The 27805-nt window shown below is 42.1% G+C and overlaps 1 protein-coding gene across 10 annotated transcripts in view; it reads right to left on the bottom strand.

Annotated features, from left to right (window-relative positions):
• The window catches only part of LOC108176049 (uncharacterized), a 384299-nt gene that overhangs the window by 340049 nt on the left and 16445 nt on the right, over positions 1-27805 (bottom strand). For 4 of the 10 annotated variants that reach the window (XM_089301933.1, XM_089301935.1, XM_089301937.1 and 1 more), the window contains one exon: positions 16583-19556. The exons of the other annotated variants lie outside the window; for them this stretch is intronic. The gene's annotated coding sequence lies outside the window, so the exon portion shown is untranslated. Of the gene's footprint in view, positions 1-16582; positions 19557-27805 lie in introns of those variants that run through there. 10 annotated transcript variants of the gene reach the window in all.

The following is a 27805-nucleotide window of genomic DNA, read 5'->3' as shown; positions in this document are numbered from 1 at the left end:
GAACAAGTCTCCACCCTTAATCCATCAACCACAGCATTGAGATTCAGAGTTTAAATAGCTTCATGGGTTTTGGGAAAACAAATCCTATTCAATCCATATCAGAACATAAATTCCAAAATGTTCTCAAGGCTTCATTTGGCAGTGTTTCCCACACAACGGCAAATGGCACCAAGGGAGCCATCCTTTTTAAAATTAAATTTGACTATAGAAAAAAATCCCTATTCTAGTTAACCAAGAAGCTCTTGCTGATGAACAAAGGAGTCTAATTTTATATATACTTTTTTAATAGATTTTTTTTGAAAGGCAGAGTTACCAGGGGTGGGGGGTGATATTAATTCTCCATCTGCTGGTTCACTCCCCAAATGGCTGTGATGACTGGCTGGGCCACACTGAAGCCAGGAGCCAGGAGCTTTTTCTAGGTCTCCTATGGGGTTGCAGGGGCCAACCACTTGGGCCATCCTGGGCCATCTTCCACTGTTCTCCCAGGTGCGTTAGCAGGGAGCTGGATCAGAAGTGGAGCAGCTGGGCTCCACAGGGGATGCTGGCACCACAGGAGGCAGCTTTACCCACTAGGCCACTACACAGGCTCCTACCCATACTTGTACAGCTACTTTCTGACCATCCTCATAAATTATATGTACTTTGGAAGATTTTCTTTTGATCACATTAATATGTCACATATGTAATGTCATCATAGGATGACTACAATCACCATTTTCTCCTTAATGTCGCATCTACATATACAAGTTAGAATGGGCTCAGTTGGTGAGCTCTCTACATTAAGATTCTCCAAATATCCTACGTACCATCCTCCAGACACTTTGGGCTTCCATAGTGTCCTATTCAGGTTGACTGTATTGCACACTAACTGGAGTTCCAAAACACTGCTGTCTCAAATGAGACATGTATAAAATGCCATTAAAAGGCTAATTGATAGGGGCCGGCACTGTGGTGTAGCAAATTAAGCTGCTGCCTGCAGTGCCGGCATCCCATATGGGTGCCGGTTTGAGACCTGGCTGCTCCACTTCCCATCCTACTCTCTGCTATGGCCTGGGAAAGCAGTAGAAGGTGGCCCTGCACTCATGTGGGAGACCCGGAAGAAGATCCTGGCTCCTGGCTTCAGATCGGTGCAGCTCTGGCTGTTGTGGCCAATTGGAGAGTGAACCAGCAGATGGAAGACACCTCTCTCTCTCTCTCTCTCTCTCTCTCTCTCTCTCTCTCTGCCTCTCCTTCTCTGTGTAACTTTATTCTTCAAATAAATAAATCTTTAAAAAAAAAAAAAGACTAATTGATGGTTTCCATCTCTTTCATCATGCATCATCATGGTTTTAAAAACTTATTGAAAATATGTATATTCAGTTCTGCCAATAAGAGCCAAACAACAGTAGGCACCAATTACACACAGTGAGTGAAGAATCTCCCTACCCCCCAAGCAGTTTAGATTCCAGGAAGCGAAGACACAGACACGCGATTAGTACGCATCAGGATCATTTCCTACATAATGAGCAACTGGAGCACAAAGAAGGCATAATAAGAATGCCGGGAGGAACCTGGGGACTTCCCAGTCGAGTGGAGATTTGGAAGTAAAGAAATGTTATGGCAATGTCAAGGGAGAGGGAATACTTCCACTGCAGTATGCAAAACTTTCATTTATACTGTGAAAGCCCAAGGGAGACTGGAGGTGGAAATGAAGGTCACTGAACTGTGAGATGTCAGGGATGAAGACCTAACGTTCTTTTTGACCTCCAACTGACAGCGCCAACATAAAAGCCATGTTTCACTGCATGGAGCATTGCATGAAGAGTGGCAGAGACGAGACAACGGCGTGAAATGGAGGCCACACATTCATCTATAGATCTAGCAGGTGGGCAAATGTTAAAGGACGGAGTTTTTGCCATTGATAATTCACATTATTTGCCACCCAATTATACTCCAAATTGTGGAAATAGAGCAGAGAACAGGAGAGAATCCATGCCTTGAAGTCACTGGCTTTAAACAGGAGGGGGGAGTATGTGCAATATTGCCATTTACAACATAAATGAAATGAAATATTCATTGAAATGAATAAATTCAATAAAGAAGCTAAGCCATGTTCTAATGACACCCAACTACTGGGCAGAGGGGCTGAAGTGATATTTCACTTGAGAATTAAATGTTGGAAGGAAGGCAGCCATGAAAAAATCTGATGCAAGAGGGTCCTAAGAAAGACAAGTAGCTACAAAGGCCTAGAGACTGTTAGGAGCTCACACGTTGAAGAGCCAGAAATCAGGCTAATATGTAGTAAATGAAGCAGAGATAGGAGACCACAGAGGGGAGGGAATTTGCCAGGCACACCACAGAGGGCCACGAAGGAAGCAATGAGGAATCCAATATCCAATTGGCATTCTCGTTGCAACGTTAAGAGTGTTAAGTAAGGAAGCAGCCTAACCCGTCCTTAAGAGAATCGCTGTGCCCACTCGGAGCTGTTTAAGGAGGGAGGAGAACGTGACAATAAAGGGAACCAGTGGGTGTTAAACCTGCTACTTTCTAATGTCGCTGCATGTGGAAAAAAATTTGCTTTTCTTTTTTTACTTTTATTTTCTTTAGTACATGAAGGAACTCCAAAAATTCGTGGAAAATGAAATTAAAATGTTTATTTTGGTACAAAAATGTTTAAAGCCATGCATAGTTTTTCCATAATATGCATTTTCTATGAAATTTTAAAGACCTCTGTAATTAAATGTTGTGAATTTGTGTAAACTAAGCTTCATAAGCCTCAGTTTCCTAAGCTATAAAATGGATTGATAAAAACAACCACCTTCCTCCCCCCAGTTTATGGCTGAGACTCAATCGTGTCATCTCTGTGGCAATCTGAATAGGCTGTGAGGCATTTGAATCATCCTCTCGTGGTCTGTTCTGGTGAACTGTCTCTGGCAAGAACATCTGCTTCTTCAGGATGCATTCTGACTGTGAAGAGGCTAAGACAGAGCCAACGTGTTGGCCGGCACTGTGGCTCACTAGGCTAATCCTCCACCTGCGGCGCCGGCACACCGGGTTCTAGTCCAGGTCGGGGCGCCGGATTCTGTCCCGGTTGCTCCTCTTCCAGGCCAGCTCTCTGCTGTGGCCAGGGAGTGCAGTGGAGGATGGCCCAAGTGCTTGGGCCCTGCACCCACATGGGAGACCAGGAGAAGCACCTGACTCCTGGCTTTGGATCATCGTGGTGCGCCAGCCGCAGCAGCCATTGAGGGGTGAACCAACGGCAGAGAAGGACATTTCTCTGTGTCTCTCTCTCTCACTGTGCACTCTGCCTATCAAAAAAAAAAAAAAAGAAAGAAAAAAAGAGCCAACGTGTAACAGTGTGTACTGCGAAGTTTACCAAAACCACAAACATTTCAGGGAAATATGACTGAATGGGATCGGTTTTATTATTTAGTGACTTATCCAAATCTCCACAGCTATTTGGTAGCAGATCTGACAAATACATGCCCTTCTTTCAATATTCAGGGATCAAATATTAGCCAGAAGAATTTAAAAGGAAAAGATTGCTCCTGGCTCCTGCCATCGGATCAGCGCGGTGCGCTGGCCGTAGCGCGCCGGCCGCGGCAGCCATTGGAGGGTGAACCAACGGCAAAGGAAGACCTTCTCTCTGTCTCTCTCTCTCACTGTCCACTCTGCCTGTCCAAAAAAAAAAAAAAAAAAAGGAAAAGATTAAGCGCTGATGCTTTATGCTCAATAAAGTCAAGAAATAGTGCAGGTTATTTATTTATTTAACTTTTGGTGTAGCAGTTACCTTGATTAGTTCCAGAGTAACTAAGGCTCAAATTGCAGACAGATTTGAGGGAAAATGAAGGCTTCTGAATGTTCCCAGGAATGTGGTGTCAATGCGGCCTCTAACAAACTTTACTTTTAATTCACATAATGCTCTAAGTTACAGAGCCACAATTGGTTGATCTCCATTTCATTTTTGATGTCTTCTAAGTACAGTCTCCTTTCTACTTACTCATGGGTACAAAGAACAATTTATCATTTAAAAGACATTATGATGTTTTATTCACTTAGCATCTTCTATTTGTCTTGGCAATATGAATAAATTTGAATATCCCAGCTTGGAATTTAGTTGACTTCTTCAACTGTGCATGTGAAATCAGTTCTAAACTTAACAGATTGTTCCATTTCATTTCTGATCAGAATTGTTGTTGAAACTCTAGATTCAAATAGCTATGAATATTTTTTAGAATGTGCACAAAAATTCAAGACTAAATCTACAGATAGACTATATATATTGCAGGGAGTAAGTATCTTGTTTTGAAATAAACTGATTTGAAACTAATATTTATTTTTAAGTAGAAATTACTTACTGAATTGCTTAGTGTTAGGCACTCTTCTTAGCACTTGGAAGGTATCAATGAGGAAAAAAATCTTGAAAAGTATATATTTAAGCTTCTAATTGTAGGGCACAAGCAATGGTCAATAGCCATAATGTCTCATAATATATTATTTTAGAGAAAAATCAATGCTATGGCGGAAAGAGAACAGGAAGGATTTGTACACCTGCTTCACTGGTTCTTTTCTCTCTGATGACCCACTTTTACAGAATTGCCATCCTGAACATCAAACGCTGCATTTATAGTCTCCTGTGGGTGCTCATCCCAGAATGGCAGGAATATCTCAGCATTCTATCCTAATTCCTGGAGGACAGACTCCGAGAGCTCCAGCTCCTGGTAAACTTGGGACTGCAGCCCAAAGCTGCCTGAGAAACCTTCAGGTAGAGGTCCCACCCCCACGTAAAGGAAAGTTCTGACGCGGTTTGAGGCTGAGACGGATACCGTGCACTGGAAATGTGTAGTCTTGCTCACAACAGGGACAGCCCCTGCCAGACCCCTGCCGTGGCATGGGTTTGGGGCAGGTGGGCCACTCTGAAGAGAGAGTTTTACATACACAGAGCGCTTTCTTTCGCAGAGCAAAGCCTTCTCCAGGTATTTTTCTTCAGTTTCTCAGAATCATCAAGCATGACTAGCGCATGTTAGTGGCACACAATGGCACCCATTGTTCAAGAGGAAGATCACTCCGGTAAGGAAGCTGTGCAGAGGCTGGCGCTGTGGCATAGCGGGTGAAGCCACCACCTGAAGTGTCAGCATCCCATGTGGGCTCCAGTTCGAGTCCCAGCTGCTCCTCTTCTGATCCAGCTTTCTGCTATGGCCTGGGAAAGCAGTAGAAGATGGCCCAAGTCCTTGGGTACCTGTGCCTGAATGGGAGACCCAGAAGAAGCTCCTGGCTCCTGGCTTCAGATCAGCCCAGCTCTGGCTTGTGTGGCCATTTGGGGAGTGAGCCAGAGGATGGAAGACCACTCTCTTTATACCCCTGCCTCTCTGTAACCCCTGTCTTTCAAACAAATAAATAACTCTTTTTTGGGGGGGGGCAGGCAGAGTTAGAGAGAAAGGTCTTCCTTCCCGTTGGTTCACCCCCCTCAAATGGCTGCTACAGCCGGCGTGCTACCAGGAGCGAAGCCAGGAGCCAGGTGCTTCCTCCTGGTCTCCCATGCAGGTGCAGGGCCCAAGCACTTGGGCCATCCTCCACTGCCTTCCTGCGTCACAGCAGAGAGCTGGACTGGAAGAGAAGCAACTGGGACAGAATCTGGCAACCCAACCGGTACTAGAACCTGGAGTGCCGAAGCCGCAGGCAGAGGATTAGCCACGTGAGCCGCCACGCCAGCCATAAATAACTCTTTAAAAAAAAAAGAAGCTGTGCAAAGAGGGTGACAGGATCCAAGGAACCCCTCCTGGATCAACTACCAGGTTTCTTGGCACTGTCAGTACTTTCATTAGCTTAGTTGTATTTTGTTCTTTATCCATTAACACAAGGATAAAAATTCAATTTCTGACACTTTTTATTAGGAAAATGAGCTTGGTTAATATTACCAAGAAACATCGGGAAAATTGTTAACTATTATAAATATCATGAAATCAATGTTTGTATGAATATCCTATTGAATATATATAATATATAAAAAACCTAAGATCTTTTAAAAATATATGTATTTATTTATTTGAAAGTCAGAGTTACAGAGAGAGAGGGAGAGACAGAGAGAAAGAGAGAGAGAGAAAGAGAGAAAGAGAGAGAGAGAGATTCTCTATCTGTGATTCACTCCACAGATGACCTCAAGGGCCAGCACTGGGCCATGCCCAAACCAGGAGCCTGGAGCTTTATCCTGATCTCCCACATGGGTGCAGAGGCCTAAGTAGTTTGGTCATTTTCCCTTGCTTTCCCAGGCCATTAGCAGGGAATAGATTCCCAGGTTAGCAGGGAGCTGGATAGAAAACAGAGCAGCCCCAGCTCAACCTGGCATCCATATGGGATGCCAGCTTCATGGGCGAAGTTTTACCAGCTATGCCACAATGCCAGTCCCACAGCCTAAGATCTTAAAGACAAAATATAACACATTATTTCCTTCCTCTTACTCAGGGTGGCCCAATTAAAGTATCTCATCATGTTTCCATTTATAATGTCCACTTTAAGTGAGCCAATGTCTGTTTTGAACTAAATTTATGGCAAACACATACACTCATGAAAATTTAGAAAATGTTAAGAGAATGGACTTTCTTTTCACATTGAAAATAGAGCAAAAACTCAGAAATCATTCACATAAGGAGAAATGTTTGCTTTCTCTTCTTGGTGAAGCACAGAACACACTTCCCATAATGAAGATTAAAGAAGTTAAGTGTGCTACTCAACTCTGAAACACACGGGTTTCTAAATATTTATTTGTTTATTTGAGAGGTGGACACACACACATACACAGAGAGAGAGAGAGGGAAAGAGAGAGAGTGTGTGTGTTCCCATCCACTGGTTTACTCTCAGATGCCTACAATGGCCCCTGCCTGGGATAGGAGCTGAGAGCCAGGAACTCAACCCAAGTTTCCCACACATGTGGCAGAGCCCACCACTTGTGCCATCACTTCTACCTCCCACACTGGCAGGAAGCTGACGTCAGGAGCAGAGTCTGGAATCAAACACAGAGACCCTGATATGAAATGCAGGCCTCTTAACTCCTATGCCTGATGCCTGCCCCTAATAAATCATTTTTGGCTGACAGTTGCTATTCTAGGGCTTAAGCTGCAATGATAAATCATTCATAACCTTTGGTCTTGGGGACATAGCAGTCATTTGGTAAAGATATTAATATAAAAGTAATTAAACTGTACAGGCTAAAATAGAATCATAGGCACAGGGTACAACGCATCCCAGGGGCACAGAGGTATGCTGCCCAGCATTACATGGGGGGGTGGAGGAAGGTTCCAGAGAAAGGGGGTAATTGAGCTGATCAGATAGCTGTTGTTCTCCCAGAAGGAAAAAAAGGAAGGGTCTTTAACGGGAAAGAATTAGCACAAAGCCCAGAGAATGGAGAGGGCAGTGAGCATTCAGGAAAACATTCACCCATGGGTGGGGACAGATCCACAGTGGGAGTGAGGACAAGAAGGAGGACACTAGGCATGTGGACGTGGCACAGTCTTCCTGGAGCTCGGAGAGGCCGTGGGACACTGAGCAGTAGGAATCTTCTGATAACTTAAGAAGGATTAATAACCAGAATCTACAAAGAGATCAAGAAACTCCATAACAACAAAAAACAACCCAGTTAAGAGATGGGCCAAGGACTTAACATTTTGCAAAAGAGGAAATCCAAATGGCTAACAGACACATGAAAAAATGTTTAGGATCACTAACCAACAGGGAACTGCAAATCAAAACAACAATGAGGTTTCGCCTCACCCCGGTTAGAATGGCTCACATACAGAAATCAGCAAACAACAAATGCTGGTGAGGATGTGGGGGAAAAGGTACCCTAATCCACTGTTGGTGGGAATGCAAACTGGTGAAAACCACTATAGAAGACACTTTGGAGAAACCTCAGAAGTCTGAATATATTCCTACCATATGACCCAGCCATCCCACTCCTTGTAAGTTACCAAAGAGAAATGAAATCATCACACCAAAGAGCTATCTGTATCTCCATGTTTATTGCAGCTCAATTCACAATAGTTAAGACATGGAATTAACCTAAATGCCAATCAATGGAAAACTGCATAGAGAAATTAAGGGATATGTACTCTATGGAATACTACATTGCGGTAAAAAAAAAAAATCCCATCATTTGAAACAAAATGGAGGAATCTTGAAAACACCATACTTAGTGAAATAAGCCAGTCCGAAAGGGACAAATATCACTTTCTCCCTGATATGTGACAACTAACAGGACACCTAAAAGGAAACCTCTAGAAGTGAAATTGACACTAAGAGAAGCAATGACTTGAACAGCCCTTGTCTTGACTGTCGAGAAACAGTTTATACTTTTATTGTTTTCACTATGCTCTTTTTCTACTTAATACCATTGGTTGAGCTCTTTACTTAACATAGAATTAATCATAGATGTTTAAATCCATTTGAAAATAGATCCCAGTTAAAAAAAAATAAGAAATGGAATAAGAAAAAGAAGAGATGTACAGTTCAGCAAAAAGTTCCCATGGACTCACCCCTAAGGGTAAAGCTAAAAACTTGCCATGGGACTCCAAATCACATGAAGCTGGGTGGTACTAATTCCACCTTACTAATCAAAGTGATCATATTAGGTGTGTAACTGATCATATAGATAGGATGAAGTGTCAAAGGAATCACATAAACAAGACCAAGTATCTGCTAATGACAATAGAGAGAATTAAAAAGGAGAGAATGATCCAACATGGAAAGTAGTCCACACAGCAGACTCACATAATGACAAATGCCCTAAACAGCACTCTGACCTCAGAATCAGCCCTTAAGGCATTTGGATCTGACTGAAAGGCCCATGAGAGCATTTCAGGCATGGAAAACCAAGATACTGTGGCAAAAAAAATGATCACCATGAAGGATGTCTGTGAATGAGGTTCCAGGGTAAAGAAGAGGCCATCAAAGAAGGATGAGCTTTTCTTTGAAGGGAGGAGAGAACTTCCACTTTGCTTATGGCCTTGTCTAAATACTGACAGAGTTTATGGACTCAAAATGCCTCCATAGCCTTGGCAGCTCATGTCAAGAGCCTCGGGTGATTACTGATGTCATCAATACGAGTGTCAACTGTTAAATCAACATTACAGGAGTCACTGTGCACTTAATCCCCATGTAGGACCTCTGTCCTTAATGAGTTGTACTATGAGAATTAACTGTAAAACTTGTCTTCAAACAGTACTTTTATACTTCGTGTGTGTGCATTAGGGTAAACTGTTGAAATCTTTACTTAATATAGAGTTGGGCTTCTGTATATAAAGATAAGTAAAAGTTAATATTAATGAAGAATGGCATGGGCGAGGGAGCAGGAGGTGGGATGAGACTGGGGGGTGGGAGGGTGGGTATGGGGGCAAGAACTGCTATATTCCTAAAGATGTACCTATGAAATTTGTATTCATTAAACAAAATCTTTTTTAAAAACTTCATAGTATTCATACCACACAAAATACTGGATGACGGGTGCATTATGAACACACTGATGCTAGAGAAGAGCACCGGAGATGGTTATTCATGCAATCACCCCACTAAAAATGGAAAACTGTAACTGTGACAGCTGCTATGAAAGGGGAACTGGGCCTGGCTTTGTGGTGTAGGGAGTTAAGCTGCCACTTGCAGCACTGGCACCCCATATGAGTGCTGGTTTGAGTAGCAGTTGTTCCACTTCTGATCCAGCTCCTTCCTAATGTGCCTTGGAAAGCAGAAAAGAATGGCCCAGGTTTTTTGGCCCCTATGCCCACCATGTGGGAGACCAGGAAGAAACATTACTATGCTCCTAAGTCTGCATATATATTAAATACATGACATTTGTTCACTTAACATTTTCATTAGATTTCATTTAAGGTAAACAAAATTCATGTATTTCACACATACAAATTTAGGAACATAGTGATACCTCCCACCCTACCCTTCTTCCCATCCACTCTCCCACCCATTCTCCTCCTTCCTCTATTATTCCCAAGAACTGTATCTATGAACTATATTGAATCTGTTAAGACTAACTGAAAATAAAATAAAACCCTTAAAATAAAAAAAGGAAAGGTCAGCTGAATCACAAGAAGGATTTCAAAAACAAAAAGGGGACCCAGCTTATAAACAAAAAAACTACAATGGCTGTTCTGTTGTTCAGTGATGATTTGTTTTCCTTCTTTGACGTTCAGTTTCCTAGTTAAACCTAATTTTATCTTCCTGAGGTAAAAATACTTTTTTTTAATTTCTGGAGCACCTAGTGTGTACATCATGGTATTATACTTTAAATTACTTCCACCTTAAAAAAAAACTTAAAAATAATTCTACAGATGAGACATCTGAAATTCAGGGAGATAGAGAATCTCCCCTGAGTCCTATGCTATTTATCATCTCAATGATCTGGGGAGTGTAAATAGAAAGAGAAGTCAGAGAAGAGAAGGATGGGTGCCCGCCTGAAGGATTCCAGAATCCAGGTGCAGAGCGGAAGTCTCCAGCATCCAAGGAAGTCCATTGATAGGCTGAAATTTATATGAGACTGTATTCATTTGACTTAAATTCCCAATTTATGAATTTTTAATGGTTCAGTTTAAAATATATGAAAAAACATTTATTGAATGAATACAAAACTAGACCATGCAACTTATTCTTATCCATACAGAAGGAATTTCACATTGTTATATCTATACAGAAAGGTTTACTGTCATTGGAAGCAGCTTTTTTTTTTGGGGGGGAGATTTATTTAGTTAATTGAGAGAGTTATAGACAAAGAGTGGGAAAGACAGAGAGAAAGGTTTTAAATCCACTGCTTCCCTCCCCAAATGGCCACAACTGCCAAAGGTGGGCCGAATTGAATCCAGGATCCAGGAGCTTCCTCCGGGTCTCCCACATGGGTGCAGGAGCTCAAGCACTTGGGCCATCTTCTACTGCTTTCCCAGGCCATAGCAGAGAGCTCGATTGGAATAGGAGTAGGAAGGACATGCACTGGTACCCATATGGGATGTCAGTGCTGCACGTGGAGGTTTAGCCTACTACACCACGGTGCCAGTCCCTGGAATTAGGTTTTGAATATTTTCTTTAGTATAGTCTGTCACTCTGTGGCCTAGGGAAAATGTTTTGGATTTTCTGGGATTGAAAAAGCATGGGTAGTGATTTCAAGCTTTCTTATTTCAACCACTTTCTAGGCTGTGAGGCTTTGCAAACGTGATGAATGCAACAATGCATCAAAAAGATACCATATATATATACACACACACACACACACACACGTATGATATATATATACACATATGTATGATATATACATATATACACATATGTATGATATATGCATATATACAAACACACACACAACATGTAATATGACGAAGTATGTTTTATCACAGGAATGCAAGTGTGGTTCAACATCTATAAAAATAATCAATGAAATCACATCAGCAGAACGAACAACAAAAAATAAATGAACATCTCAAAAGATTCAGGGAATGCTCCTGTCACAAGATTCAAAATCCCTAATGATTAAAAAAAATTCTACTAACAAGGTACAGGAGAAATATAGCTCAAAATTATCAAAGCTATATGATAAACAATAGCCAATATCATACTGAATGGGAAAAAGCTGAAAATATTTCACCAGAGTTTTGGAGCAAGATAAGCACTCCACATAGACCATTCTTAGTCAATATAGTATCTCAAGTACTCACCAGAGTACTCAGGTAAAGTAAAGAAATAAAGGATGAAAATTGGGAAGGAGGAAATCAAAATACCTGTTTTTTCAGAAGACCTGATTTTAGATGGAAAAACTTAAAACACCGTAGTCAAAATATGTTGGAAGTGATAAACCAATAAGTCACAGGATACCAAATCAATGTTAAAAAAAAAGTTGCATTCTTACACACCAATAATGATCCTCTGTAAAGGTTAGTTTAAGATCTTTGTAAAAAGTAAGCATGGGAAGAGGAGAGGGAAAAGGAAGGAGGGTGGGAATACGGGTGGGATGGAGAGTTGAGTGGAAAGTATCACCATCTTCCTGAACCTCTCTCTATATATGAAGTATATGAAATTTGTATATTTTAAATAAAAAGTAGGAAACAGGAAAAAAGAAACCTAAATTTATAATAGCTACAAAAATTAAATATTTAGTAATAAATACAACCAAATAAGTGAAAGATCACAATAAAATTATAAAGCACTGCTGAAATAAATCGTCAGACACATGAAAATGTAAAGACATCCCCTGTTCATGAATTAGAAGAATTAACATTTAAATCTTCATATTCCCTAGGAAATCTACAGATTCAATGCAAGTCCTATCCAAATACCAATGACATTCTTTAAACCGTCAGAAAAAAACTTCTAACATTCATATGGAACCAGAGAAGGCCCAGAGAAGTCAAAGTGATCCTATACAAACCTGGGGGCATAACAATACCTGATTTCACAAAGTTATAGTAACTAAAATAGGATGAAACTGGCATGAAAATAGATACAAAGATCAATGAAAAGAGAAAAAAATATATAAATACAAACATACATACATAACAGCTACCTGATTTTTGATGAAAATCCCGAAGTCTTTTCAATAAGTGGTGCTGACAATACTAGATAGACATATATAGAAGAATGAAATTAAATGCCTGTCTTTCACAACATATAAAAATCAACTCAGATGGATCAAAGACCCGAAAATACGAAATTGCTGGAATACAACATAGGGAGACACCTCTTAAAAGAGGCAGAGGCAATGACTTTTTGTTTAAAACCCCAGAAGTTCATGTAGCAAAAGTAAAACTAGATCAAACTCTGAAGCTTCTGTACAGCAAAGAAAACAGTAACAGAGTGAATTAACCACCAATGGAAAGGGATAAAATACTTGAAAACTACTTACTTATCCAACAAAGGATTAATAGCCAGAATATCAGGAACTCAACAAATTCAAAATCAAGCATCCAATACAGTTAAGAAATGGGCACAAGGGGCCTAAAAAGACAATTCTCAAAAGAAAAAAAAAAAAAGGAAATGACCAACAAATATATGAAAAAAACTATTACGAGCCATCAGAGAAATGAAAATAGGGGCCCACACTGCAGCATTCTAGGCTAAGCCTACGCCCATAGGGCTGGCATTCCATGTGGGCACTGGTTCATGTCCTGGCTGTTCTTCTGATCCAGCTTTCTGCATATGGCCTGGGAAAGCAGGAAGATGGCCAAAGTGCTTGGGTCCCTGCAACCACCTGGGAAGAAGCTCCTGGCTCCTGGTTTTGGATGGGCTCAGCTCTCGCCAATGTGGCCATCTGGGGACTGAACCAGTGTATGGAAGACCTTTGTGTGCCTACCTCTCTGTCTGTAACTCTGCCTCTCAAGTAAATTTTTTTTTTAAAAAAAGAAGAAATGCAAATCAAAACCCCAAGAAGATATCACCTCATAACGCTAGAATGCCTATCAAAAAGAAAAAGTAAAAAATTCTAGCAAGGATATGGAGAAAGGAGAACTCTCCTATACTGAGTGTGGGAATCCAAATGAGTACAAGCACTGAGGAAAACACCGTGGAGATCTCTTAAAAACTAAGAATAGCACTGCCATATGACTCAACAATCTCAATACTCTGTATACATCCAAAAGACATGAAATCACTGGATCTAAGAGACACCTGCTCCACCATGATTACTGTAGCACTGTTAACAACGGCCAAATTATGGAATCAACCAACGAATCCATAATCTGATAAAGAGATCAAGAATTTGTTGTGTATCTACCAAATGGAATACTATTCAGCCATTTAAAAATGAAATCCTGTCCTTTGCAGCAAAATGTATGCAACTGGAGGATATCATGTTAAGTGAAAAAGGCCAGACACAGAAAGACAAATAACACGTGCACGGCTTCACATACGCAAGCTAAGAACCTGACTGCATAATGATGAATAAAGGATGGCAGGCACTGCGGCGGATGAAGGGAGTTTCGACGAGGGGCACAATATCAGAGTCGGATCAATGAAATAAGTTCCTATCGTTACACAGCACAGTGAGGAGACTAGCTCACAATAACCTAGTATATATTACATGAACACACAGAAGAAATTCCAGGCCTTCTGTCATAAAATAGTGACAAAGAAAGGGAAATGCTGATTATCCCATTTTTCAACAGGACACAGTGCAGACATGCACCGAGACATCATCCTGTAGACCTTAGGTATGTGAAATTATTGCTAATGTCAAAATTTTCAGAAAACAGAACCATACCGTGCACCAGCAACACCACCACTGGGTACATGTCCCACAGAAAGGAACTAAGTAGTTCTGTGTATCTATAGCTCCGTGTCTGAAGCACCAGGGAGCAGTTCATACATCTACAGTCCCATGTCTGAAGCACATTTTCAGCCATGAAGGAAAAACCAAGGAGCATCTGGTGTGCCCATCAACAACGATAATCACTTGCCTCTTGAAACAGCAGACCAATAAAACCCACCTGCCAAATGGCATGTGAGAGTAACCACTTCTCCAAATGCCACCGTGGGAGAAAAAGGAATGATTTAAGTTTTGTCTGCAAAGCAGACATTCCTGGGGGACTTTTCCAACTGAGTTGGATGGAATAGGAAAACCACAATCAGAAATCCAAATTGACAGGCATAATATGTCCCCAAATCAGATATGCTCGGGAGCAGAAACTCATTCTCGTACCACAGTCTCCACTAGGAGGGCAAGGATGCAGATAAAGTAGACTGCATTTCTGTCTCACTAAAAGGGAATAGTATCTTGGCAAACAAAATGAACAAGCGGTCAGGAGTTTGTTGTATATATGCAAAATGGAATACTATCCAGCCATTTGAAAAGAATGAAGTCCTGTCACTTGAAGCAAAATGTATGGAACTGGAAGTAAGTGAAAACAATCCAGACACAGAAAGACAAAAACTGTACCCACTCCCTCACAAACACAAGCTATAAAAACAATCGGGGGCCAGTGCTGTGGCATGGTAGGTTAAGGCTCTGCCTGTGGTGCCAGAATCCCATGTGGGCACCAGTTCACACCCCTGCTGCTCGTCTTCTGAACCAGCTCTCTGGTTATGGGTTGAGAAAGCAATGGAAGATGGCCCTAGTTTTGGGCCCCTACATCCACTTTGGGAGACCTACAAAAAGCTCCTGGCTCCTGGCTTTGAATTTGCTCTGCTGCAGCTGTTGCAGCCATTTGGGTAGTGAAGGAGCAGAAGGAAAACATCTCTCTGTCTCTCCCTCTCTCTGCTGCTCTGCCTTTCAAATAAAAATAAATAAATCTTTAAAATACACCAATCTGAATATATAATAATTAATAAAGGATGTAAGAGGTTGGAGGGAAAATGCAAGGAGTTTGGATGATGGGTACCAAATCAGAGTAAGATCAAAGAAATAACTTCCTAATGTTACACAGAATAATGGAGAGGATAGCTCACAATAATGGAGTATGTGTTGTATGAACATACAGAAGAAATCCCAAGACTTCAATCATAAGTACTGACAAACAAAGGGAAATACTGATCACCCCATTTTTAATCAGGACACATTACAGACATGTACCAAAATATCATACAGCAGCCCTTACGTAGGTACAATTATTGTTAACTTCAAAATTAAAAAAAAAACATAACCTTCACATGAACTAGAAACTCCATCACTGTGTATACACCAAATGGACAGGAACTAAGTATTTCAGATACTTTTGGTGCCATGTGTAATGCACCAGGGATGAAGTACTTAGACTCTGATGACATTCTCAGCCACGAAGAAAGAAGCAAGGAGAAGTCTGGTGTTGGCTTACATAACAGGAAGCACGTGCCATTTGCTACAGCAGGTCAATAAAATCCACTGGCCAGGTAGCATGTGAATAATCACCACTCCAAGTGCAACCGTGCAACAAAGAGGAATGAGTTTTGTCTACACAGCAGGCATTCCTTGGGGACTTCCACAACTGACTTGGATACAATAGGAAAGCTACAAGCTGAAATCCAAGTCGACAGGCCTATGATGTCCCAAATAATATAAGGCAGGGAGACTCCACTATGAAAGCAAGGATGTAGATAATATATAGTGCGGTTTTGCTACATTAAAAGGCAGTAGAATTTTGGCAATCAAAATAGCTGAGAGTTGGTCAGTGAGGTTAGGCCCGTAGCACAGATATCAACAGTGTCCCACCAAAGGGGGTACTCCAGTGTAAGGGTATGGATTGTCCAGTTTGAGGCCACACAAAGGCCACTAGCAATTGGTGATGTCCCAAGAATTGGTGGACATGTGAATTTCAAGATGGCCTTGAGTGAGAGTGGGCTGCTCAAGAACCAGTAGGATGATCACACGTTCTGCCCACTTCCATCTAACTAGAGATTCCCAGTGGCTGGAGGCCAGGACACAGCTCATGATGCTGAGTGAGGTAGTCCAAACTCTCTGTGAGTCAAACAGTAGTGTCACTAAAAGCTCACAGCTAAGTTCAAGTCCTTTACCCGTGTGAGCCTCAGAACCACAGACTATCCACCAAGATGCAGCCTTGCGGGTGACTGGTGAGATAGGTGGGTCTTAGGGTTCACCAGAGGTGAGGATGTTGGTGTTATCACAAAGTGAAAATGTGCTGGGCTTCCTTGGTTGAAACCGAGTCACTGAGGAGAAAGAGGTATATGGGGATTTGCTGAGGAATTTTTCTGAATTCCTTTTTCAAAACGTAGACCAAACATTTGAGGTTGCAAGCTCTCACCTCCTATGGGACTAGGGTCCACACCGACTGGGACAAGGCGTCAGATGCTGATGTCTGAAGCCCATTTGTCCTCCTCCTCTTGATTATCAGTTGAAACGATGTCCTCAACATAGTGTCACAGGTGGATGCTAGATGACAACTGAAGGCCAGCCAGAGCCTGTTAAAACAGACCACGAGCCCTGGGGGACCAGCAGCCCACTGGAAGTCTCAGAAAGGTGCAGTGTTGGCCTTCAAGTTAAAAAGTAAATGGCCCCAAATCTCCACGGGACACAATAAAATCCTTGCCACACCAATAATGGCAAAATTCTCAGGGGCAGCCTGGTAATGTCAAGTAAGGCAAATTCAAAGCGAGGCATGACCTTCTTGAGGTCGTGGTAATCTGCAGGATGCCTCCAATCCTATCCTCCAGCTTTGAGAAGGTGCTTGATGAGTGGGTTAATAGGTGACTCAGTGTATTTCAGACAATACTTCTAGACGTCAGGGACAGCTATGTCAATTCCCCACTTGTCTTGCCTGAGTGGCTATTTTAGGGTGCTGACAATATAGGGAGGTGTGTGGTAAATGTCCAGGCTCTAGGCAAGCATGCCACATCAGTACAAAAGACTTGGGCTTGATCTAGGTGAAGAACAGAAGTGTTAGGCTGTCCATACCAAGGAACAGAAATGACAGCTGAGCAGTGGGCAGAAGCAACACAAGGACTCATGGGAAGAGGTTGGGTCCTGTCTTAATGATGGCCATGGCAGTCGACCCAAGGGCATGTCCTCTCCATAGTCTGTCAATGAATATTGCTGGGCAGATGCACTCTACTGGGAAAGATCACAATGCCGTAGGAGTTAGTGCCCAATGATCCACAAGGCTCTATAATGTGACCCTGCTACACGGTGGTTGCCATCCATAAAGTTGCCTGGTGATGACAGCTTACCTTCGTGTGCAGAAGAAGCCTACCATTGTTGAATCTCTGGTGGTCTTCTGTCTAGAAGGCATCCGTGGTGTCCAGAGGGTCTGGAGAAACTCATGAGACTTGCCTGAAGTGAGCCAGTAGGCAGCAGTGCAGCCTGCAAAGCCATTGGCTTTGTTGTTGATGCTCAGAATAGGTCCCATCATGTACACAATGGATCAGAGCAAGTCAGAGAGCACCACATTCGATTACATAGCACTGGACTGCAGGGAGATGTTGAACGAAACTCTGGCTGTGAACACTCTACGTGTCCACCTTGCTATTTCCCAGGGTGCGTAGCGTTTGCATAGCTTGATTAACTTCTGAAGTGGACGCCAACAGGGCCAGAAATTTTGCTTGGTCCTGTGGTGGGACCGCTCTTACAAATACCAACGGGAATGCTGACGTTGTGGAACTGCAGGTAAGGCATCAGCTAACAAAGCTTCCATTTCATATTGTAGTGCTGGGTCATGCCCCAGCTGCTATGCTTCCACTCCAGCTTCCTCCTAAGGTGCAAGGAAAGACAGTGGATCATGTCTGAAGATCTCAGGCCTCTGCAACCCATGTAGGAGAAGAAGATGGAGTTCCTGCTCCTGGCTTCACCTTGGCTAATCTGTAGCTGATGCAGCCATTTGGAGAGCGAGGTAGTGGATTGGACAATATCCCTGTATCTCTCCCTCCGTAATTTTTTTTTTCCAAATAAAAAATCATTACAATATAACAATAGCCAAGGAACTGTGACAGAGTTGTTAAGATGCCATTTGGGTTATCAACGCCCCATATCAGAGTGCCTGGATTTCCGTACAATCTTCTTGCAGTCCAGTTTCCTGCTAATGTACACTCTGATGGGTAGCAGGCATTGGGTCAGATACTTAGGTCTCCTCCACCCCCGTGAGAGAAGTGGATGGAGCTCTTGGCTTCCAACTTTGGCCTAGCCCTTCCATAATGTTTGCAGGCTCCGGGGTTGAGGCCAACAGATGGAAACATTTTTCTCTATCTCACACTGCCATTCTAATAAATTACAATATAAGCGCATCAATACATTGTATTTGGCATGGCAATTAAAGACATCATCTTTGGTGCCAGCATCCCATTACAGAGTAATTACAGAGGATCAACACCTGGTCGTGCATTCAAATCCAGGTTCCTGCTTATGCATACCCTGGGAAACAACAGAGGATGGCTCAGATATTTGGGCCCTTGCCACTCAAGTGGAGTGATCCAGCCAATGGGAAATTTGTCTTCTTGTCTTTCAATGAAACAATGAATAACGCTTAAGTGAATAAATAATTCCACTGGGTCCAAGGTACTTTGTATGGGACTTTCCTACGGGAAGCTTTGCCATTCAGGAGTGGGGGCTGCACATAGTCACTGAAGAATGCCTAACAGCCTCATAGCTCTCTTTTTTTCTTAATTTGTACACCATACACGGAAATATAGAGGCTCCTTCTGTAGTGTGGTGTTTAACATGCTCTGGACACCCACTGCAGTAGAAAAAGGGACAGTTTATGGTCACCCTCTGTGCAAACATGATGCCATCTGTTTGTGCTTTCCAGACAAGTCGGACAGGATCTTGATGTAGTTCCGTGAGAGCTGCCAGCTGCCAACTCTGTTGCCCGGTGATTTATAGACTACTTCCTGTCAGGAACACGGCAAGGTTGCCCTTCTCAATGCGTCCCTGTCCAGTCTTTGAGCAGGCTTTGTGTCTCCATCCACAGCAAGGTGTGTACCTCTATGTGGACTTCCTTGGTGTCTGAGATACGGCACTTCACCATCTGAGACAGTTGCAGAGGAGGCAACTACTTTCTTACATGTCCTGGGTGGTGCCTGGCAGCATGTGAGGGGCAGCCGGCAGTCATCTGGTGCATCCAGACTCACCATCTCACAGCACACAAGACTCTGCATCACCCAGGTGCAGGTACAAATGTCTGAAATGATCCCATGAGATCATGTTACTTATATGCTGCGGACAGCAACACTCAGCACACAACCTTGTAAGAAGCCTCACTGTCTCACCAGGAGTCGGGGGGGGGGCACAGAAAGCAGTGATAAACCAATGGGTGAACCCATGCACTTCATCAGCAATGTCAGTCCACAAGTCTGCCAGGTACTACTCTAATTCCCCCATGGCAAACAACAGAGAAATTTTCCACAGGTAAACTTCTAAGCCTCTATGACATGCTCTTATATTCATAACATGAAATATTCCTCAACACAACTATTAACAATAACTGAATTCAACAACATTGTAGAATACATGATGTTGTGCATGGAAAAATCTAAACACTCCACCAAAAAATGCTTCAAGATGAAAAACCAATTCAGTAAAGTCACAGGTTACATAATCAACATACAAAATACAGTAGCTTCTTTATATTCTAATAACCAACTTGCCAAAAATGAAATTTAAACATTAATCCCATACATAATAGGGACAAAAATAAAACATTTAGGAATAAATGTACCCAAATAAGTGAAAAAATATCTACAATGAAAATTCTAAAACATTGAAGAAATAAATCATCAAGGACTCCCAAAATGGAAAAAATAGAACTTGCTCATGGATTGCAAGAATTAGTATAATTAAAATACCTATAAAGCAACCTACAAGTTAAATGAAATTCCTATCAAACACCAATGGCATTTTTTTTACAGAATGAGAAAATAATCCTAAATTCCATAAGAAATCACAAAATATCAATAACAGCCAAAATGATCCTTAGCAAAATAAAAAAATCAACTTGGACACGTCAGAATACCAGACTTCAAAGCTTACTACAAAGCTATAGCAATCAAAGCAGCATGATCATGGAAAATTGATTAATTAATTAACCCACACAGGGAGAGCCAACTGATTTTTCATGAAAGTGCCCAGACTATACATTGGAAAAAAGTACAATCTATTCAGTAAATGGTGCTGGCAAAACTGGATGCATATATGTAGAACTGAATATTACAGAACCATAAAAAAATTAAAACGCTGTTATTTCTATCAAAATCGTTGCAACTGAAGGACTTCATGCTCAGTGAAATTATCCAGACACAGAAAGACAAATATTAGATGTTCTCCTTTATATATGGGAGCTAAAATTTTCTTTTAAAAAATGAGAAAACAACAAAAAATACAAAAAAGAAAATAATGCCTGTGTGTATCAGTATTGCTGCAAATACAGTTTTGTCACACTTTCTTTTATATCTTTGTCAAACAAATTCTTAAGAATGATATGCAGGCCGGTGCCGTGGCTCAATAGGCTAATCCTCCATCTGAGGCGCCAGCACACTGGGTTCTAGTCCCGGTCCGGGCGCCGGATTCTGTCCCGGTTGCCCCTCTTCCAGCCCAGCTCTCTGCTATGGCCCAGGAGTGCAGTGGAGGATGGCCCGGGTGCTTGGGCCCTGCACCCGCATGGGAGACCAGGAGAAGCACCTGGCTCCTGGCTTTGGATCAGCGTGATGCACCGGCCACAGCGTGCCGGCAGTGGCGGCCATTGGAGGGTGAACCAACAGCAAAAAGGAAGACCTTTCTCTCTCCTCTCTCTCTATCCACTCTGCCTGTCAAAAAAAAAAAAAAAAAAAAAGAGAGAGACAGAAAAGAATGATATGCTACTATAATTTTAATAATTCATGATCATTTTAAAATTTACTGTGTATGAGTGTAGCTGACATTTTTATACAAACCTCTGATTTAATAAATATAAATCTCTTAAGGACACCTTTTGGATTATAGTCATTCTTCCCCCCATACCCTCCCTCCCACCCACAAACCATCCCAACTCCTACTCCCTCTTCCATCCCATTCTTCATTGAGATTCATTTTTAATTATCTTTACATATAGAAGATCAACTCTATACAAAGTAAAGATTTCAACAGACTGCACCCACACAGACACACAAAGTTGAAAGTACTGTTTGAGGACTAGTTTTACCGTTAATTCTCATAGTACAACACTTTAAGGACACAGGTCCTACATGGGGAGCATGTACACAGCGACACCTGTTGTTGATGTAACAACTGACACTCATATTTGACATCAGTGAGCACCCTAGGCTCTTGGTCATGAGCTGCCAAGGCTATGGAAGCCTCTTGAGTCCACAAACTCCAACATGATTTAGACAAGGCCATAATCAAAGTGCAAGTTCTCTCCTTCCTTCAGAGATAGGTACTGACCTCTCTGACAGTCCTTCCTTTCCCCTGGGATCTTACTCCCAGAGATCTTTCATGTGGGTGACTTTTTGCCACAGTGTCTCAGCTTTCCATGCCTGGAATGCTCTCATGGGCTTTTTAGCCAGATCCGAATGCCTTAACGGCTGACTCTGAGCTAGAGTGCTGTTCAGGGTATTTGTCATTCTATGAGTCTGCTGTGTGGCCTGCTTCCCATGTTGGATCATTCTCTCCTTTTTAATTCTATTACTAGTAGCAGACACTTGGTCTTATTTATGTGATCCCTTTGACACTTAATGCCATCTTACTAGTTAAAGTGATCAATTCGAGTATACAACTGATCCTAAAGATGGGACTTCGTCTGTTTGATAATTTTTATGGCCCTTGCCTATATTCTTCCTTACTAGCTGAACTCTTTATGAGTGAAATATAAAGCTCTTAGGAGGCAAGTTAAAAAAAATACACTATTTCAAAAATAATAAAAGATTTAAAGAGAATGACAAGCCCTTACTTTCTAAATTTTTGGTTTGTTAAGAATAGTATACAAACTGAAATGTCTCTGTAGTGATTCTCAAAATCCAATAAAATCTCAATTATGAAAAAAAGCTTATCTCGTATTCATTGTATTGCTCTGATGCTATCCAATTTCACATACACGTGAAAACATACTACCATTTTCTTAATTAAAGGAAACAATCTAAAATAAATATGCATCACCAACTTAAAATGCAGCATAATAGCCTTTTGACTGAGCATGTCAAGAAAGAACCATTCAGTCATTTACAGGCTATGTTTTTGTATTAATTAACCATTTTCAAATACCATAATATTAGTTGTGACATTAATCATTTAAAACCCCTTAACCTTATACACCAAGTAACATGTTGGTATTTTTACTTACATTTTATCCACAAGAGTTGTACATATGTATGGGCTAGTGTGACATTTCAATACTTATATAAAATTTGTACTGATCAAATCTACATTTCTTTTTGGACATTATTTTACGCTTAGAGCCTTGAGCTCGTGTACTTGGTTTGCTAATAAAAGATCTAACAGAGATTACTGTGAGCTACACACAGCCCACTGTGTGACTTTAGGAAATGACTCAATGATCTACTGCCACTAGGATACAGCATCATCCATAAACCATTTTTTCCACCTCGTTTTAATATCGCAACTGGTTTCAAAAGCAAAACACAGAGAAACAATAAAGGGGAGAGGGGGAGAGACAAAGAGAGAAAGATACCCACCCGTCTAGCAGTTCATTACCCAAATGCCCACAAGGGCTGATCTGACCCAGGCTGAGCTGGGAGATGGTCTCCAAGGTGGTAGCAAGAATCCCACTACTTAAACGATCACTGCTGCCACTGGTATCCTGAGCATTGTCTTTCCCACTAGGCCAAACATCCATCCTTCAAAAAACTCTGACATAGCCTCATATAGCCCTGGCTTCCAGAGAAGGAGGCCACAGTCCCCTGTCTTGACCCCATCACTGCATGGTCTCCTACTCCCCAATCACCACACATGCCCCCATGTGTGCCTCCCACAACCTCCCTAACTTCAACCAGCCCACTGTCTTCTCTGGCATAAGGGCCACATCATAATACAGCTTCAGATATCTGTATGTGGATATTCAGTTTGGTTCTGCCTGAGATATGGGTACCTGGGTCTGCTGAGTGTACACTTAACAACCCCAGTGTGCAATGAGGCCCAGTGTCACCTGGGGACCTAGTACCACAGATAGAACAGAACATCAGAGCACTGAAGCTAGGATGGAGGCACGGGACTCGGACCACGAGCCAGCAGTACGGGCCAACCTGGCTTCTGCCAGCTTCTGCCAAGTTCCTGCTCAACTCCAGCCACAGCATCTGGTTTAACGGATCCAACTGAAGACACTGGGAACCCTGGCCCACCAGGGCTGCCAAACATGTAGTCACTGGACGTAAGGGCCCACATCTGAGGCAGAAGCAACCTGGCTATCCACATGTACAAAACTGAAACTGTGGCACTGTCACACCACATATTAAAATCAACTCAAAATGAACTGAGAGTCCACACAGAAGATCTGAACTTTTACAACTTATAAAATAGAAAAATCCCTGACATTAGCCTCAAGAGTGGTTGCTCATGTGTTAACAATTAAGCACAGCAAAAGCAAATATAAGGAAATGAAACTACAACAAACTAGTAAAGCAGTAAAGCAAGGATCAATGAAATGAAAAGGCAAACCAATGAATAGGAGAGAATGTTAGCAAACCAGATGTGCGATCAAGGGAGTAATACAAGGAATGTGCACCACTAAGAAGCAAAGAATACAATTAAAAAGGGACAAAGGACTGAATCAATGTTTTCCAGCAAAGACATACAATGTACCCAGTGGGTATGTGAAAAAGTTCTGAACATTGCTAACATCAACAAAATGCAAATCAAGATGACAATGGTTATTATCTCCTATCTGTTAAATGGCTACTGTTAAAAAGCTAAAAGATAACAAGTATTGGGCACAATGTAGAGAAAACGAACACACATCATTGGAGGGAATGTACATTATACCGTCCATTATGAAAAACAATATGGAAGTTCCTCAAATACAATTTAAAAAGGAACAACCTTTATTGACCATGAATCCAAAAGAAAATCACCATCTCAATGAACTGTCTGCACCCCCACATCACTTCAGCATCATTCACAATTCCACGATATGGAAATAATCCAAATGTTTGCTGATGGACCCATAAGGAAAAATGGGATACACGCACAGTGGCATCCTCGCCAAACCTTAAAAAGAAAGGAAATATTACTACTTGTCACAGATGGATCCAAAAGTATGGAACTACAGGACATGACCATGAGGGAAACAAGACGCACAGAAATAAGCACTACGACACGATCACACTTCCATGTGGAATATACAAAGTCCAACTAACACAGTCAGAGAGCAGGATGGTGTCTGTGATGAACTGGGAGCATGAAACTGAAGAGAGGGCAGTCAAACGATACAAACATATGGTGATGGGGCTGGAGCTGGGGTGTAAAAAAAGCCTGAGCCTCCACCGGCACTGCCAGCATCGCGTGTAAGCACCAGACCAGGTCCCAACTGCTCCACTTACCATTCACCTCCCCGCTAACGTGCCTGGGAAAGCACTAGAAGATGACCCAAGGACGTGGGCCCCAGTGCCAAAGTGGGAGACCTGGGGCAGAGCCTTGCCACTGAGGACATCTGAGGAGGGAAATAATGCATGAGATGAGATATCCCTCATCCTCTCGCTCACCCTGTCTGTCTCTGCCTTACTCTCTTTATCCCTCTCTCCCCTTTTCTCTGTTTCCTGCCTTTCAAAAGAAATGTACAGGGGTCGGCACCGTGGCTCACTAGGTTCATCCTCCACCTGCGACACCCGGCATCCCATATGGGCACCGGTTCTAGTCCCGGTTGCCCCTCTTCCAGTCCAGCTCTCTGCTGTGGCCAGGGAGTGCAGTGGAGGATGGCCCAAGTGCTTGGGCCCTGTACCCCATGGGAGACCAGGAGAAGTACCTGGCTCCTGCCATTGGATCAGCGCAGCACGCCAGCTGCGGCGGCCATTGGAGGGTGAACCAACGGCAAAAGGAAGACCTTTCTCTCTCTCTCTCTCTGTCACTGTCCACTCTGCCTGTCAAAAAAAAAAAAGCATAGGAGTGTCAATGAGAGGGCAGGTACAGTAGAAGAATTACTGCTACCAATAAATACAACTGCTAAAGCTGCAATTATTGAATGCATAAAGTATGTATACCTCAAATAAAAGTTGTCTGGGAAAATACATAAAGAAATAAAATTTGAAAAAGTTACAAAACACGGTAAAAGTGATAAATTTGTTAGGTGGCCCCATTGTACTAATCCTTTCATAGTGTACTGTAAGTACCAGGAGAGTCGAACGGTTTGTGTGAAAATGCAATATACAGATCAGACTCATATCGAAACACAGAGAACGTGCCTTGAATAGATAGAATTTTTGTTTCTCAGTTACACTGTGAAAAGGCTGGAAAAAATAAAGCATTCAAAATAGGTTCCTATACTTAAAATGCATCATAAAAGTTAAGGAACTTAGGTTAATATTGTGGGGTTTTGGTAGGCTTCATGGGACAGAAATGATGCTAAAATATTCATGATTGGGGCTGGCACTGTGGCATAGCGGGTGAGGCCACCAAATGCAGTGCTGGCATCCTACACGGGCACCAGTTCAAGTCCCGGCTGCTCCACTTCCAATCCAGCTCTCTGCTATGGCCTGGGAAAGCAGTAAAAGACGGCCCAAGTCCTTGGGCCCCTGAACCCATGTGGGAGACCCAGAAGAGGTTCCTGGCTCCTGGCTTCACACTGGCACAGTTCCGGCCTTTGCAGCCAACTGGGGAGTGAACCAGCAGGTGGAAGACCTCTCTCTCTCTCTGCCTCTCCTTCTATCTCTGTGGAAGTCTGACTTTCAAATACATAAATCTTTAAAAAGAACATTCATAAACTTGACTAAACTAAATTTCAGGAGATTTATATCTTGAAAATAAAGATTCGGGAATTCCATCAAGAGAATATTTAAGACAATATCCAAGTAACATAATGCATTGTCACCCCACCTCCCTCAAACTGAAAACTCAGAAATACAACATGAAAGGAAATGTATCTGAAGGAAACCAGGAAAGTGAAAAGTGAAACGAGAATCCTAAATTACTATGTGCTATTCTCCCACCAATGTGTGCACATTCCTATGTGCATTTAACATAGCTACTATTATAGGCAGGTTGTGAATTAGCCCAATTAAACTATGGAATGGAAAATGCAGGGCCTGCTTCATCAGTAGGTGACCAGTGACACTGCAAGAAAATGTTAACATAATTTAAATGTCTTTAAAGTAGCACTCTGAAAACCACAGATATACCAATTCATTGAAGGATTTCCTGGACTCCATGCCTGTTCTCTCACTACAGAACTCCCAAATATTTGCAACATTGAACTGCAAGTCAGTTTTAGTTTTCCCATTCATAATTACTGAGGTATACATAACTCACAAACAAAACAAAGGCATTGTGTGAGGTGAACACTCCATCTAGTTTCCCCCCCCCCCATAGATACGATTCTAGTCAAACACAGGGAAAGCATCTTAAGACGTTTGGCGTAAACCACTTTAATTTTGGAACTTCCCCAGAAAGTTTCTAAATTTTAACTTCCTGTTAGTAGTACACTAGTAGTTGCTAGCCTAGGGAGAGGCTAGGCTTATGGGAGATGATAAAGTTTTATGGTGGTCACAGGAGCAGAGGTGTGGAAAAGGTGACGGAATTGAGACACAAAAGCGAAAAGCCAAAGAATCACATATTCATGTGGCTTCCAGAAGGGTGTGGGGACCAGCCAGCCTTTGAGATGCCTGGTGAATGTTATCAGAGAACATGTGTGGACTGGGAGCATGAGAAAACAAGAGAACAGATTTTTCCTGGTTTGTTGTGTGTGAGGGAAAAGAATTATGGAATCAAGGAATCAAGTTTGAAAATAGCCAAAATGAGAAAACCGTGGGCAACATAAACAGGTCTAGCTAATGATGGGAGAAAAAGCCAAGACCCTCCTGAAACACGGTACAGAGATGAGGCTGTCTAGGATGAGAAGACCAGTGAGAACAAACACTTAGAATGAACATGGGGTCATTTCAACATCTGGATTTGAATAATCAGGACTAAGAGGAACACCAAGAGTGGATAATGAGGAAACTGGAACATCCATGATGACTCGCCTCAAGGGGTTGTTACCGATTAGTCCCTGCTCAGCATCTCCTAAAATGAAAATCAAGGAATGATCCTTGGATGTCAACACTAGTGAATGCTAACCAGCAGGAAGGAAGACTCGATTCTCCACATACTATAAGAACCAAACCACAAAACACAATACCTAGGGATTCTGAAATTCTGTGTTGTTTAAACACACGGACTAACAGGGATTTCATTTCGTCAACCAAAGTTTCACAACCAATGGCATGGCAACCATTGTGGATACTGTGCAGAAAC

The sequence above is a fragment of the Oryctolagus cuniculus genome, chromosome 8 (assembly GCF_051225735.1).
Source record: "Oryctolagus cuniculus isolate XC-2025 breed Fujian yellow rabbit chromosome 8, ASM5122573v1, whole genome shotgun sequence".
NCBI lineage: Eukaryota > Metazoa > Chordata > Mammalia > Lagomorpha > Leporidae > Oryctolagus > Oryctolagus cuniculus.
Note: the sequence above shows the minus strand (reverse complement) of the source record. Positions and strands in the feature narration are given on the sequence as shown.